General features: G+C 42.4%; 1 protein-coding gene and 1 long non-coding RNA gene across 7 annotated transcripts in view; one reads left to right on the top strand and one right to left on the bottom strand.

Moving 5' to 3' along the window:
• The window catches only part of DCAF4 (DDB1 and CUL4 associated factor 4), a 29,923-nt gene extending 29,680 nt beyond the window's left edge, over positions 1–243 (bottom strand). For 3 of the 5 annotated variants that reach the window (XM_025443762.3, XM_025443768.3, XM_025443766.3), the window contains exon 1: positions 105–243. The gene's annotated coding sequence lies outside the window, so the exon portion shown is untranslated. The remainder of the gene's footprint in view (positions 1–104) is intronic. The other 2 variants (XM_025443767.3, XM_049113691.1) reach the window with 1 other exon arrangement.
• A 6,699-nt stretch (positions 244–6,942) lies between these two features.
• On the top strand, positions 6,943–16,076 carry LOC112657693 (uncharacterized). Of its 2 annotated transcripts, none has more exons than XR_004817771.2 (4): positions 6,943–8,701; positions 10,379–10,831; positions 11,599–11,678; positions 14,032–16,076. It is a non-coding gene; the product is annotated as an uncharacterized LOC112657693 (long non-coding RNA). The 2 variants fall into 2 exon arrangements; XR_003135230.3 differs by lacking the exon at positions 14,032–16,076 and adding an exon at positions 12,985–14,025 and having other exon boundaries at positions 6,944–8,701.
• Positions 16,077–16,439: the final 363 nt, after the last annotated feature.

Below are 16,439 nucleotides of genomic sequence, written 5' to 3'. Positions count from 1 at the left end.
GGGCCTTCCCCCACGGCCCAGCCCACCCCGCGCTCCGTGCGCGGAGCAGCGGCAGCCCCCGGGCCGACGCCAACGGCCGCCGCCGCCGGCACACACTGACTCACCAGACGGTCCTTCCCGGCTCTCCTCAGGCCGGGGCCCGGCAGGCGTACGCGATACGCGTGGACCCAGGACCCGGAAAGACCACGCTGTAGCGTCGGCCAGTTAGTTGCGTCCGTTTTTTGTGTTGTCGCAGCGGATAGGACTAGGGGGCCGCCCCCTCCTCCTCATTGGACACGGCTTCTGGCTGTCTACGCCAATAGGGTGGGTCTTAGGGGGAGGGCGGAGACTGGAGCCTCGGCTCCTCCCATGCCAGGCGAGGAGGCCGCGTGTGGGCGGGCGAGTCTGGGGCGGGGCCTGGCGCGCCGGGGGCGGGGCCGGGGGCGGGGCCTGGCGCGCCGGGGGCGGAGTTCCGACCCCGGAAGCTCCGAGGAGGCGGAGTCTCTGAAGGAGCGGTACAGGCCCAGCAGCGGATACCTTCGCTTTCCGCAGCCAGTTGATCCCGCCGGGAGTCGTCCTCCTGCTGCCTTGGGCTACTATATTTAAAGCTGAGATTTCGAGGGGAGGAAAGATGTTACTGTGGGAAAGACAAAGGCGTCTCTGAGGTGAGGGAGAAAGAAACAGGTGGTGACGTCTTGGGCAGTGACCTCAGGTGACCTCAGCAGCCGAGGCTGCTGACCCTAGGTGTGTATGGCTCCGAGGTGCGGAGGACCGTGGTCTGGACGGCCGTCAAGGAAGGTCACTTCTAAGTCTAGTTCTGTTTTCCTGCCTTGCTCTATGACCTAGGAAGAGTCTCTTCTTTTTTGTGCCTTCATTTCTTCTTTTGAACCATGAAGTTGATCTGATGTCCTGATGTTCTCTCCAAGGCAAAGTTTGTTTGTACGACTAATATTTCCAGAATGTTCTCTATGTGCTGTCCCTGTTCCAGATGCGAGCTGAGAGCTATCAGAACTTTTAGAAGCTTGCAATGGGCACTTGGCCAGAAGTGATGTTTTTTTTTCTTTAATATTTTATTTATTTATTTTATTTATTTATGATAGTCACACACAGAGAGAGAGAGAGAGAGGCAGAGACACAGGCAGAGGGAGAAGCAGGCTCCATGCACCGGGAGCCCGACGTGGGATTCGATCCCGGGTCTCCAGGATCGCGCCCTGGGCCAAAGGCAGGTGCTAAACCACTGCACCACCCAGGGATCCCTAGAAGTGATGGTTTTGTGAGAAGATCAGGCTGGGTTCAAACAGGCAGGCTTGGTGGTGGTGGTGCGGGGGCAGGGGTTGGTTAAAAAGGAAAGAAAGAAAAAAAAAATTATACAAATAGGCTGGGCTTGGTTGTTGCCACTACTAGGCCTGGCACACCACGTGCCTTGTTAACCAAGGTCCCTCTGAGTGGCTGGACGGGTTAGAAAATAGGTTGTGTGGTTTATCAGTTGTATCTCAGTGTGAAAGCATTGTAGAATTTAAGCTCTCAAGGAGTTTACAAACAAATGCAGGGTGTGGAATGGGGAGAGGTGGTAAGTGGAATGAGAAGTGAGTATAGTCAGAATAAAGGACAGCGTTGTGAAGCTTGAGTGGCCCAGAAGAGAAGGCAGAGAGAAATTCTGAGCTAAATAAACCACCTGCCTGTTCAAGGAATAGTGAGGCATTTATTTTGGCTGGATGGGAGGGGAGTCCTGGAAGCAAAACCCTGCTGGGTAGGTTGGGTCAAAGGTCAGGGGTAGGAGCAGGCCGAGAGACCCGGAAGGTCTGAGAGTTGGGGAGTGCGGGACTAGAGCTGCACTTTGGAGCGGTCACCCAGGCAGCACAGTGGGAGAGACCTGTGCAAGTCGGCCGGGAGCCTCCTTAGGAGCTTATTGCAGCAACTCGGTGAAAAGTAGTGAGGACTGAAGCCGAGTGGTGGCCGCTGGGATGGACCGGAGTGTAGATGGGAGACACTTCAGAGGAGGGAGGAGCTGCAAGGCTTGATGAACTTTGTGGGAGGAGTCAAAGGGGATTGTAAACTGAACAGCTAGGGTCACTGGTGAAGGTCAGGAAGGAGTTGGCTTGGGGCATGCGGAGTGAATGGCCGCAGCCTGGCAGCTGGGGCTCAGGCACAGCTTCTGCCTCAGCCATCTGCAACAGGCACACCTGAGAAAAAAAAGGTTAGAGAACATTTACAAATCAAGGCACAAAAGGAACTTGGTCTTGGGTGAGTCATTTGGCCTCTGTGAGCCTCAGTTTCCTCATAGATAAAATGAGGATGACCATCTGTACTGAAGAGTTATAGTGAGGAGTAGATATGGTGACTATAAAGCACCTCACGGCTTGGTTTACATGTCCATGGATTAAGTAGCCTCTGTTATGAGGAAGGCTGGATATCTGGATGGTGCATATTACCATCAAAAGTAAAAATAGTGGCTCCTGGGTGGTTCAGTAGGTTGAGGGATGGATTCTTGATTTCAGTTCATGTCATGATCTCATGTGTCATGAGTTCGAACCAAGGGTCGGCTCCATGCTTAGTGTGGAGTCGGCTTGAGAGTCTCCCTTTCCCATTCCCTCTGCCCTTTCCCCTGCTCACACTCTCTCTCTAAAATAAATAAATGTTTAAAGAAAAAAATAATTCCTGGGACGCCTGGGTGGCTCAGTGGTTGGGCGTCTGCCTTTTTCTCAGGGCGTGATCCCGGATTCCCGGGATCGAGCCCTGCACCTGGCTTCTTGCGTGGAGCCTGCTTTTCCTCCCTCTGCCTGTGTCTCTGCCTGTGTCTCATAAATAAATAAATAAAATATTTTTTTTAATTCTTTTTTTTTTTTAAATTTCACCTCCAGAATTTGAAGCCAAGGCAAATATGAGTTTTGCATCTAAAATGAACAACATTAAATTTGACTACATTAAAAAGAGAAAAACCATGTAATCCTTGTCATATGCCTTATATTTTCTAAGATTTTTCTATATATTCATTCTTTTCATTAGGACAACAGTGTGAGATAGGTACTACTAATAATAGTACCACTTCACTGATAACTAGTTGAGTCCTCGGTTAAGTCACACAGTCAGTGAGTGGCAGAGCCAGGATTTAAACTTAGGCAGAATTTGTGCTCTCAGGGCAAAAACTATTGAAAGTCAAAAGACGCTTAGTTTGGTATAAAATATCTTTAACTCCTATCGCAGAAAAGTGATTTTCTTAATATATAAGGTACTTCAAAAATAATCTCAATAGAAAAATGAACAGCATTGAGCAGCCCAGGTAGCTCAGCGGTTTAGCGCCGCCTTCAGCCTAGGGTGTGATCCCAGGGTCCTGGGATCGAGTCCCACATTGGGCTCCCTGCATGGAGCCTGCTTCTCCCTCTGCCTGTGTCTCTGTCCGCCCCCCTCTGTCTCTCATGAATAAATAAATAAACTCTTAAAAAAAAAAGAAAAATGAAAGCATCTATACCAACTATACAGAAAAGGAAGTAAAAATGAAGGGATCCCACTGTCACTCAATATAAGTAAAATGTGGTTTAAATCTCCTGACGGGTAACTGAGTGGCTCAGTCTTGATTTTGGCTCAGGTCATGATCTCAGGGTCATGAGATTGCACCCTATGTGGGGCTTCATGCTCAGTGCAGAGTCTGCTTGTCCCTCTCCCTATCCCTCTGCTCATCTCATTCTGCTCCTCCCCTGTTCTCTCTCTCTCTCAAATAAATAAATAAAATCTTAAAAGACAAACCCTTCTCTGGTATATCCTTTTTCATAACCAGATTAGCAAAATCCAGAATTTTATTAGTGCTCAGTAAGGCTCTCCTACAACTTCTAAGGGAGATACTTTGGCAACCTATCAATATTATCAAAATAAAAAATGCATATACCTTTGACCCAGCAATTACACTGCTAGGAATTGATCCAAAAAATGTTTGCTTATGTGCAAAATGACTTAGGTAAATGGAACATTGTGTAATAGTGAAAGTTTGGAAGCCTTCTTAATGTCCATTAGTAGGAGACTAGTTTAAAAAATGATAGTACATTCATTCAGTGGAATACTGTGCACTGAAAAAAGACAAGAATAAGAATAAGGAGGCTCTTTATATACTGATATAAAACTACCCCCAGATAGATTTTTGGTGAAAAAAAAGCAAGGTGAAGAACAGCATGGAAAGTTCTACAGAGGGTGAAAAATGTCTGTGTGTGTGTGTGTTGTGTATGCATGTTTATCTCCCTGGAATGATATACAGGAAACTGATAATATCAATTACTTCTAGGGAGGTGACCAAGATGATTAGGAGACAGGGATGACCATATGTCCCATTGTGCCTTTTGAATTTTGACCATGTGAATATATTGCCTATTAAAATACAAAATTTAGGTGTTTTTTTTTTAAGATTTTATTTATTTATTTGTTTATTCATAGAGACACAGAGAGAGAGAGAGAGGCAGAGGAACAGGCAGAGGGAGAAGCAGGCTCCATGCAGGGAGCCCGATGTGGGACTTGACCCAGTGTCCCCAGGATCACACCCCAGGCTGCAGGTGGCGCTAAACCGCTGCACCACCAGGGCTGCCCCCAAAATTTAGGTGTTAATTAAAACAAATGAACATTATGTACAGCAACCAACTGCAGAAGCTACTCATTTTAAGAGGTGACCTGTGAATATGTTGCTAAAGAAGCTAGAATGCTGATCACATCCCATCATGGAGACACTGAGGCAAAATATAATCATCAATAAAGGAAAAATGGAAATTAACACAACCATTAAGTGATAACAGTCCACCCCAAGCCCAGAAAAAGTATCCTTTTAATCAGAATTTATCAATATTTAGCCAGTAGTATCTAATGTCCTGGTCACTGGAACTCTGCATCCAGAATAATTGACCAGTTCTTTCCTTAATGAGAATTACTTATCATACAAGACTCTCCGACTCTCTTTGTTTGACTACATGTTCACCAAAATGCTGATGACTGCTTCTACTATCCAGGAAACGTGATTCTAGAAAGGAGAGAGCTTTGGGTAATGGGCAAGAATATTCTAGAAACTAGGAAGATACATGTCCCACTAATAATTAATAAATAATTGATATTCTATGTACTTGGATGCACTAAAGTGGTTTCTTTTTTTCTTTTTTTCTTTTTTTTTCTTGCTGGACATAGAGCCTAACACAGGGCTTGAACTGATGACCCTGAGATCACGGCCTCAGCTGAGATCAAAAGTTGGACACTTAACCAACCGAGCCAGCCAGGTGCTCCTGTACTGAATGAAGCACTTTCTAAGGATCTGGTCTAAGTAACTGATAATATCAAGTGTTGGAACCCCCAAACTCAAGGACAAGACTTGTAGTGCTTCTGAAGTGTTATTCTTAGCTAGTGAGCAGCATGACCAATTTAACAATAATATATGCTTGATGCAAAATTTATGAAAAGAAAAGCACAAAGTAAAAAAAAAAACAAACAAACAAACCCAAATTACCTATGATAAATCCATTCCTTGAAAAAAGCCCTGTTAGTATTTGGATGTCTTTATTTCTAAGCATGTGTTTGTTGTACTTGTTTACATAGTTCATTAATTCATTCAAATATTTATTGAGCATTTGGAATGCCATGCCTGTTCTAGATGCTGGGGATGTAGTTATATATATATTTTTTAATAATTAAAAACTTCCTTTTGAAGCAGTCACAAACTAATAGAAAATTCCAACTGTAATACAGAGGAATTTCACACTGGAATACTTTTAGTTTGCGTTTTCAACAGAATAACCACAGTGTATATAGATATATATACATATATATCTCTACAATATAACCATCAAAATCAGGATTTCAACATTTTTCTACAATCTAATCCTTGGCCCCACTCAAGAATCACCCACTGTCCTAATAATTTTCTTTATGGCAAAAGGATCCAGTTCAGAATCACATGCTGTATTCAAGTTATGTCTCCAATCTCCTTTAGTCTAGAATAGTTCCTCAATCTTTCTTTAATTTTAATGACCTTGAAACTTTTGAAGATTGCAAGCCAGTTAACTTGTAAAATGTCTCTCAATTTGGGCCTTCATTTTGGGTTTGTCTAATGTTTTCCAGTATTAGATTCAGACTGTATCTTTAAGAGGAAAATCAGAGATGACACTGCACTCTTCCGGTTGCATCCTATGAGGTGGCACATAGTTTTCATTTGACTTATTATGGATGATGTTAACTTTCACTTCTTGATTAAGGTAATGGTCAAACAGGCTTCTCTAATATAAAGTTACTTTTTTAAAATTAAAATTTATTTTAAATTTTGAAATAATTATAGACTCACAGGAAGTTGCAAAAATAATATAAAGAAGTCCCTGTACCTTCCTATAATTCCCCCTATGATAACATCTTACATAACCATAGTAAAACATTAATTTTTTTTTTTAGTAATTTGGTTAGCATTTGTGAGTCTGTAAATATTCTATTCTTTATCAAGCAATTCAATTAATCACTTGATTAATGGGCTCAGAGTTTCCTATGTTATTTAGTGGGTTAAATCTATTCTCATCATTGTTTATTTTTATGCTAAAATAGTCCAGTTTGGCTAGTAGAAACTCTTCAGACTGACTTCTGTGTCCTTTTGACATGTCCTCATTATTCTTTGATCATTCTTTTCTGGCAAAAGATGTTGTGAGCTCCTCTTAAACTTCCCCTGTCCCAGGCCTGAAATGAGTTATTTCTCTAAGGGTTCCTAGTGCCATTTAGTGGACAGTGGTATTTAGAAGCCAAGATTTGAATGTTAAGCATTGCTATTGTATAGTTATATAATAGCTCATTGCTATTAGGGTGTCCCTCTTGCAAGGCCCACTCAAGGTCACAGTTGGGTATATACACCCACACACTTCCACACACAATGTACACATAAACTCATATACACATTTACATCCATATTTACTTGTATATCTGTCTATCTTGGAAACCATGAATTCACACCAATACCTCCGATTCCAATCCATTACCATGGAGCTCATCAAATTTTCTTTTTCCATATTTGTATCTTCTCTAAATGACTTATCTTTTTTAAAAAATATTTTATTTATTTATTTATTTGAGAGAAAGCAAGATGAGGGGCAGAGGGAGAGGAAGAAGCAGACTCTCTACTGAGTGGGGAGCCTGACTCGGGTCTTGACCATAAGACCTCTGAGTTCATGACCTTAGCCGAAGTCAGCCACCTAACTGACTGAGTCATCCAGGTGCCCCAACAGTAAATTATCTTAAGTTTTTTCACTTATTTGATCAGTCCTGTATGTAGCCAGGCATATAGGAATCTCTGCTTTCCAATTTCTTTCCCAGTGCAGATGCCCTCCTAACCCCACACAGGCTCTGAGAACCTGTGCTGGGCCATACTCTCCACCCCTCTCCAAAGAGGATGCTTTCCTCATTCTTAGGTCCCAATATTCCATGTGGGGATATAGTTTTGGACAGATAAAATCCCTGCTTTCAAGGAGCTTACATTCTAATGGTGGGACAGAGGGAACAAAGAGATAAAAATAAAGCATCAGGTGCAATGGAAAAATAGGACAATGGGATGAGAAGGGACTGGGGTGCTACTGTGGGTTGGTGATGTGTGGATCACTGTCTTCATGCCCTACTCTCCATCCTTCTTTGCCCTGCTCCAGGCATACCCACACAATGCATTACTTAGCTCCTTTGCTGCTGGCTTTCTGATTGAATTTGACCGCTAGGAGATAGGTGGGTGAGGGGAGAGAGAAATCTCTTCCTGCTTTGGGATGTATTTTTTGGCAGTGGGCCCTCCTTGGGGTTCAGCTCTCACTGAACTCCAGAAATTCCATTTTCTCCCCCTTGTCCCTCGAAGCCCCTTGATAGTAATTACTTCCCAATGTTGCTAGCATAATGGTACCCTAACGATCTTGTTACTCTTTACCCTGATTCTACCTTTGTTAATAGTTCCATCATGAAAGTCTGTTGAACCATCTGAGCTAGATCTTATTCTTTGAGGAAATGATTCTTTTTGTTTAAACATTTTTTTGTGAACCATTTTTGTTTTCAAGTCAATGTATGTTCTTACACAATATGATTTTCAAAAACTCAGTCTGATCATTTAAAAAAAGGAAAACAGTAGCCAGGTTTGTCTTTCAAGAATTGAGGGCAGAATCGATTGCCTTCTTGTCCTGCCCCTGACTTGAGGGCTAAGTAGCTTGTGCTGTGCTATATGGGGGGTGGTATGCCTGCCGTTGTGACTCTACCAGGGGCCCCTCCCCCCCAGCATCCAGTTTATGTAAGTAATTCCATTTTGGGCTTTAAAAAATAATACAGACTGTAATTCCTTCATCAGGCTTCATCCTTGGCTGTGCATTTCCCCATTCTTCACCTCCTAGGGAGGGATCTCAGTCACTGGGAGTCAATGGAGGCTCTTCTTGGAAACACAGGTTACTGCTGGAACCTACCTTTTCCACCTTCTTTTATTACCCTGTCTACTTGGTGCTGAGAACTGTGCTTCCATTTGGAGGGCTCTTCAAATAATTCCTAAAACTTTTCTCCCCCTCTACTAAGCATTTGCAAGCCCGAGGTCTTCCCAGGGTGTCCTGGATTGGAGAATGAGAAGGGGCCTGCAGGAAGAGTACTTTGCCATACCTTCAATGAGCATCACTCATTTCCTGGGCAAGCTAGAAGAATGTTAAAAGGATGTTTCCCGTGACTGGCTTTATCAGTGACAAGAGCTTACTAGAGGCATAAGAAGGTATAGTTTGAGAGAAGGGGGAATAAAATCCCGCAGAGTAAGAGCGGGGGGAGGGGGGGAATGAGGCATGTAATTGTTCCAAATCTTACTGCATCCCTGGTTTCTTTGGCTTTTGAATTTGTATTTAACACTGATGGGGGCGGGGATTGCCTTTAGGGGACATAAAGGAGGGAGCAGGCAAGAACTGGCTTCAGCCTAGTTTTAGGAGGTAAAGACTTGAAGCACAACCTGTTTTATCAAGAACCTCTGCGTGCAAACACCTGGGGAGGCATTTAAAAAATCTGATGGGCGTGTTGTTCCTGACCTCAGGAGAGGACAGAAGGGACTGGATTAAGCTTTTCTGGGATCACATATGTAGAAAATCAGAAAACTCTAGAAGGCTAACATAAAACTCTTTAGCCCCCATTTCTCAGATAAATCCACACTGAATGCCACATGCTTTCACACCATGTTCTGTCCCAAATTTGACTACCTAGACCACACCTTTCCAGATTAGAAAGGCATTACCCTATGATAAATGTGGCGACATCTTTGAAGGTGTCTTGTGTATTGGAAGGAAGACACTTTAATAAATGTTGCCTATTATTGTTGGCCATCACTAGAAATACAGCCTAGAGTTAAGACTGTGTGCTATGGGACCAGTCAGCCTGTGTCCAAATTCTTGTTCCTTTATAGGTTAGCTGTGGGCCCCTGGGCATGTTAATTAGCCTCTCTGAGCCTCAGTTTCCCCAACTGAACGATGAGGCTACCAAGGATATCTACTTCACAGTGAGGGTTAAATGCACTTGGATCCTTAGAGCCTTGCCTGACCCACAGGAATGCTTGAGAGTTCAGTGAAACCAAATGCAAATGCTCCCCCTAACCCCACACCAAAAAACAAACCCTTCTTGTCCATAGTGGGAGACCCAGCAGCTTAGCTGGGGACCTCCTTGAGAAAGAGCTGGGAAGGCAAGGGAGAATTGTAGACGGAGGTTTTCCAGTCATCTGCCTTCCCATTCTGAGGCCTGGGGGTGATTTTCTACCTCCCCTGAAGAGGCAGCTCCTTCCTACAAGGCTCAGTGTCAGCCATGGTGGGTGACTTTTGCTGCAATGGCTTTAACCACTTCATCTTGCAGTGGAGATTTCAGCAAAATAAGCTGCTTTTTCTATAAATGGCTTCTTCTCACCTCACCTCTGTGGGCATTGTCTAATGGTAGGGTTGGCTCATTTTCTGGAACCAAATAAACATTTCTTCCCTCTAGCCCCACGGTGATAGTGCCACTATTAATGAGCTGCAGTGTTGCCCATTGCTTCAGGAGCCATTAGGGAAGCCCTAATAGAGTTCTGTTTATTGCCAGGGGAGGTGTCAGAGGCAGAGAAAGCACAGCTGGGGCTTCCAGCCCCCAGCAGGTTGTGCAGTGCAGGCAGCCAGAGCAATCATTCTTAGACTTGTGAAGTCAGGACATAAATTCCAAGAGGAATAAAAATGAGTGAGATAAGGGAACTGGGGTCTGTGATTTAGAGTCACTTTTCAGGTTTCCGAAATTTTGAGTAAGTTAAGGTAATATGGTAGTGCAAATGAAAGCACACTGCCTAAAGGGGTAGCAGTCTGAGCAATGCCCTATTAAGGAACTAGACCTGAGTTGGTTTCCTTGTCAGAGATTGCACTCTCTGGTGCTCAATAAATATGCATTGTAGGTGCTGCAGATTGGCTGAGCCATCTGGGAGATCTTCAGAATGAATAGGGTCCATCGCAGTGCAATATGCAAAGAATATATGTTGTGATAAAATCCATTGGTTCCTTCACTAAACCAGCCTCTACAAGCCCTGAGATTGTGCACAGCTAGTTGGTTGGCAGAGAATACTGAATTTATGTGAATGAGAGATTGCTACGGAAATAGGTGCTTCTCACTGAAGATCGGCTGGACCATCCAGCATGAAGCGGTGTAGGCACTCGTTTTAGATGACAAAGTTTTTGGCTGGATGGACTAAGATTTGCAGATAAATGAATGTCCAAGACACACCTCTCTGTGCAAAGCCCCAGAATCCCAATCAGGCTAGCACAAGCTGAAGGAGCATTTAGTGGATTCTGGGCGTAGTCGGACCTATAAGAAGGTACTGGAAGTGTAAACTGGAATGTCAAGAACCCAGGTGAGTTTTTTCCTCTGCCTCCTGAGAACTACATCATCTCTTAGCTCTGCTACTCTCTACAATCTGATTTTTCTTTATTTTTTTCCTTTAATATATATTTATTTATTTTATTGAGAGAGAGAGTGTGTGTGTGGGAAGTTGGGGAGGGCCAGAGGGAGAGGGAGAGAGAGAATCTCAAGCAGACTCCCCACTGAGTGTGGAGCCCAATGCAGGGCTTGATCCCATGACCCTGAGATGATCCCAGACAAAATCAAGAGTTGATTGTCCAACTGACTGAGCCACCCAGGCACCCCTGCAATTGGATTGTTCTTGACACAAATCTCTGCAGCCTCATGCCCACTCTGATGAGCTGTAAAATAAAATGTAAAAGGTCTAATAATGTTTTAGAAATCAGTAGATGTAACAAAAAAAAAATCTAAGGAAAAGAAGCCTCTGCCCCAACAAAAGTAGACCACGGAGTTTAAGGAAAATGAAGAAAGATTCAGATCTCCTCAATGTTGGTTGGCATCCCTAGCACCTAAGAGAGGAAACATCCAGGTCCCCAGATTATACGACACCACAGTGGAGGGAACTAAGACTGTCAGACCACCTGAGTGAGGTACCAGGTATGGGTTGAGTCAGGAGATGGAAAATAAGGAAGAGAGGCTTTTTTATTATATAAATATAAGACCAGGTCTGTGTGCTTGAGAACTTTTTGATTTCTGCAGGTCAGTCCTGCTGACTCAGGTCTAAGCAATATGTGTAATAAATTGGACACATCCTTGCAGGTTCATCTGTTCTTTTAGTTGGCACTGATGCCCGGAGAAAGCTGGCCTGGAAAAGGTGAAAGTATCTTGGAAGAATGAAGGTGAGATTTAGTCCAAAAGTCAGCGAGTAAGGCTAAGCAAGCTAAACATCTGTGTGATGAGGATGTCAGTGGCCTGGCACCAGGTGTCAAAGCCTGAGTGGGGCAAGGAGGGCACAGGCACAGGGGAGGGGGTGCATTGGGGGCAGTGGTGGTCCATGATGGGGAATCAGAGCCTAGGTAGGGTGAGGTGGGCATATACATCGGGGGAGTGATGTTAGTGATGTTAGTAGTGGCAGGGTCAGCCAGTATGGGGTGTCGGAACCTGAATGGGGTAAGGAGGATACCCACTCATCTGAGGGGTGGACTGGGAGGGTGTGAGAAGCAGTGATAGGAGACTAGTTACATATTAGATGTGTGAGGGAGTGAGGGAGGGAGATTGATTTGTATTAGTTTACTACAGCTGCCATAACAAAATGCTACCGACAGGGTGGCTTTCAACAACAGAAATTTATTTTTCATGATTCTAGGGTCTAGAAATCCAAGATCAAATAATTGGCTGTGTTGGTTTCTCCTGAGGCCTCTCTCCTTAAGTTGCAGATGGCCACCTGCTCACTGGTTGCTCATGTGGTCTTTCCTGTGTGTGCACATTCTTGGTATTTCTCTGTGTGTCCAAATTCCCTCTTCTTATGGGGACCCCAGTCAGATTGGATTGAGGCCCATTCTAATAGCCTCATTTATTTATTTTTATTTTTTAAAGATTTATTTATTAATTCATGAGATACACACACACAGAGGCAGAGACATAGGCAGAGGGAGAAGCAGGCTCCCTGCAGGGAGCCCAATGTAGGACTTGATCCCGGATGCCAGGATCATGCCCTGAGCACTCCATCGTTGAGCCACCCAAGTGTCCCTAATAGCCTCATTTTAATGTAATCACCTCTTTAAAGGGTCTCTATCTCCAAATATAGTCACTTTCTGAGCTGTGGTGGTGATGGGGGCTTAGGGCTTTAACATACAGATTCTGGGGAGACAATTCAGTCCATAACATGATCCAATAAATAAATATATTGAGAAAAATAGGAGACAGGGTTCTCACTGTCAAAGAGAGAAAGATAGAAAACTATATTGGAATTGAGATACTAAAGTGAATCATGATTTTTTGATAGAAAACAAATACAGATGTAGATGTGTGTGTGTCCACATGCATGTATTCCCTCCCTTTGGCCCCTGTGAAGGCCCAGGTGCAGCAACACCATAATGAGAATAAGCATGCCTAATGTTCAGATCTTGGCTCCTAAATATTATTTTTAGTAAAAGGAACCAATTTTTATTTTTTAAAATTTATTAATTAATTATTTATTTCTAGAAATGACTGACTCCAGGGTTAGGGCATAGAAAGTCCAAGATGAATCTGGAATACTCAAGTTGAAGGGATTCCTGTTGCCCAAATCTGGGACTATCTGAGCATCTGAATGACTGATGGTATTATTAATGGATTCTAACCCACAGAATAAGTAGGAATTGTTGGGCCCATACTGATATAACTAACTAAATGAATAAGCAAATGAAGAGAGAAGAAAAGTTTTTCTTTCAGCAGAATGCCAATGAAGAGAGATGGTGGAGTTAGAAAATCTTGATCTGGCAGCCATCATCATCATAATTAATTCAGCAAAGAAATGCCAATGGGGGATGTCTGGGTGGCTCAGCGGTCGAGCTTCTGCCTTTGGCTCAGGGCATGATCCTGGGGTCTTGGGACTGGGGTCTTGGGATGAGTCCCACATCGGGCTCCCTGCAGTGAGCCAGCTTTTCCCTCTGCCTATGTCTCTGCCTCTCTTTGTGTATTTCTCATGAATAAATAAATAAAATCTTAAAAAAATGTCAATGCACGATGAAACTAGGGGGCAAATGTTTGATGAGGTAAGGACATAGACACAATTTCAAAATAACTCCTAAAAGTACTTATTAATGACAAGGGAGAAAAGGTAATTATACAGTGGAGGAATCAGGCAGACACTACCTTGCTCAAGTGACCAAAGTTCATATCACCAATAATGGCACAAATCTTGACTGGGTACTTATCTGATAGATGAAACAAGAAAAACACAGCACTTTTGTAGTATTCTTGCCAAAAACACAGAACCTGAATCTTACCATGAGGGGACATCAGGTGAACCCAGATGGAGGGACATTCTCCAAAATAATTGTCCTGTAATCTTTTTTTTTTTTTTTAAGATTTTATTTATTTATTCATGGCAGACACACAGAGAGAGGCAGAGAGACAGGCAGAGGGAGAAGCAGACTCCATGCAGGGAGCCCAACGCGGGACTCCAGGATCATGCCCTGAGCCAAAGGCAGGTGCTAAACCCCTGAGCCACGCAGGGATCCCCAGTCCTGTAATCTTTATAAATTTCAGGGTCATAAAAGACAAGGAACATCTGAGGAGCTATTCCAGATTAAAGAAGAATAAAGAGACATAACAATTTAATGCAACATGTCATCTGATTTGGATCTTCTAATTTTCCAGAGGATATTATTGGAACAATTGGCAAAACTTGAGAGTCTTTACATTTGATGCTAATTTTCTGATTTTGATGTTTGTGTTTTGATTATGTAAGAGAATGTTCTTGTGGATAAGAATTCTACATTGAAGTATTTAAATGTGATGGGGCATCACACTGGCTACTTATTTCTAAACAATTCAGGAAAACAAGAGGTTATGTTTATAAATTTTTAAAATATTTTATTTATTTATTTGAGAGAGACAGAGAGAGAGCACGAGCATGAGAAGGGAGAGAGGCAGTGGGACAAGTAGACTCCTTGCTGAGCATAGAGCCAGCCTTGGGGCTCGACCTCAGGACTCCCAAGACCATGACCCAAGCCAAAGTCACATGCTTAATTGATTGAGCCATGCAGGCACCCTTACAATTATTTCTAAGTTACAAAATTATCTAGACAAAAAATGGGGAGAAAATTAAAACAAAAACGGAGTTTAGTATCAGTGGATTCACTGAAGAAAATTCTAAAGCACTTTTTTTTTCAGGCAAAATGAAAATGATTGCATATTAAAGGTTAGAAATAAAGGAAGGAAGAAAGAGAGGGGCAAATAAATCAGTAATCTAGAAGAACAGAAACTGCAGAGTTTTAAAATAAAATACATGTCAATAATAACACATATGTTGGTGGGGTGTATTGAATTTTCTGGGAAGAATGTAGATGTACTGATTGAATTAGATTTTGATAAGTCAAAGATCCATGTTGTAGTATTTAATGTGCAGCACACTAAGAGTAAAATAATAGAAAAATAATATATAACTTCAAAGAATGTAAGAAAATAAAATGATAAAAAATGCTCAGTCAATCCAGAAAAAGGCAAAAAGGAGAGAAAAATGAACATTAAAACATTTGGAACAAGTGTAAAGTCCATAACTGTTGGTGAAAATGCAAACTGGAATAGCCACTGTGGAAACAATATAGAGGTTCCTCAGAAAATTAAAAATAGGAGTACCCTACAATCCAGGAATTGCACTACTGGGTATTTAACTAAGAATATACAAGAACACTAATTGCAAATGATACATGCACCCCTATGTTTATTTCAGCATTACTTGCAATAGCCAAATTATAAAAGCAGCCCAAGTGTCTATTGATAAATAAGTAGATACAGAAGAGGTAGTATATATAAACAACAGACTGTTATTCAGCCGTGAAAAAGAATGAAATCTTGCTATTTGCAACAACATGGATGGATCTAGAGAGTATAATGCTAAGCAAAATAAGTTAGAGAAAGATAAATACCATATGATTTCACTCATATGTGGAGTTTGAGAAACAAAACAAAAAACGTGAAGAAAAAAAAAGACAACCCAAAAAACAGACTCTTAATTACAGAGAACTGGTGGCTACCAGAGGGGAAATGGGTGGAGAAATGGGTGAAATAGGTGATGGGAATTAGGAGTACACTTATTGTGATGAGCACTGAGTGATGTATAGAATTGTCAAATCACAATATAGTACATCTAAAATTAATATAACCCTGTATGTTAAAATTATACTGGAATTAAAATAAAAAAGGAACAAAGCACATAATATTAATATAATTGAATATAATCTGAATATATCAGAATTTACATTAACTTTATCTGGACTAAGTGCTTTAGTTAAAGATGATTATTAGACTGGATAAAAAATAAAACAAAACCTAATTATCTGTTACTTATAAGAGACATATCTAAAACAGAAGGATACAAAAATTTTGAGAGTCAAAGAATAAAAACCTCATGTGGCTAGTAGAGATAGTTGTGTGGCTGTGTTTAAATTAAACAGCATGGATTTTAAGGCAAAAACCATAATTAGAAATAAAATAGTCATTTCATAATGATTGCATGTTCAGTTTACCAGAGTAATGTGAAGAATCTACCTTTGTTCTTTTTTTTAATGGTTTTATTTATTTAAGTGGGAGGGGGGCACCCGGATGGCTCAGCAGTTGAGCATCTGCCTCCGGCTCAGGGTGTGATCCTAGAATCCATGTTGGGCTCCCTGCATGGAGCCTGTTTCTCCCTCTGCCTGTGTCTCTGCCTCCCTCTCTGTGTCTCTCTTGAGTAAATAAATAAAATCTTAAAAAGAGAGAGAGAGAGTGAGAAAGGGAGAGAGAGAGAGGATGAGAGCGTGGGTGTGAGTAGGAGGAGGGGCAGAGGGAGAGAGAATCTCAAGCAGATTCCCCACTGAATGAGGAGCCTGATGTGGGGCTCAGTCCCATGACCCTGAGATCATGACCTGTGCTGAAACCAAGCGCTGGCTGCCTAACCAACTGAGCCACCCAGG

Source organism: Canis lupus, chromosome 8 (genome assembly GCF_003254725.2).
Source record: "Canis lupus dingo isolate Sandy chromosome 8, ASM325472v2, whole genome shotgun sequence".
In the NCBI taxonomy this organism is placed as follows: domain Eukaryota; kingdom Metazoa; phylum Chordata; class Mammalia; order Carnivora; family Canidae; genus Canis; species Canis lupus.
This window is presented reverse-complemented; position numbering and strand designations above follow the sequence as displayed.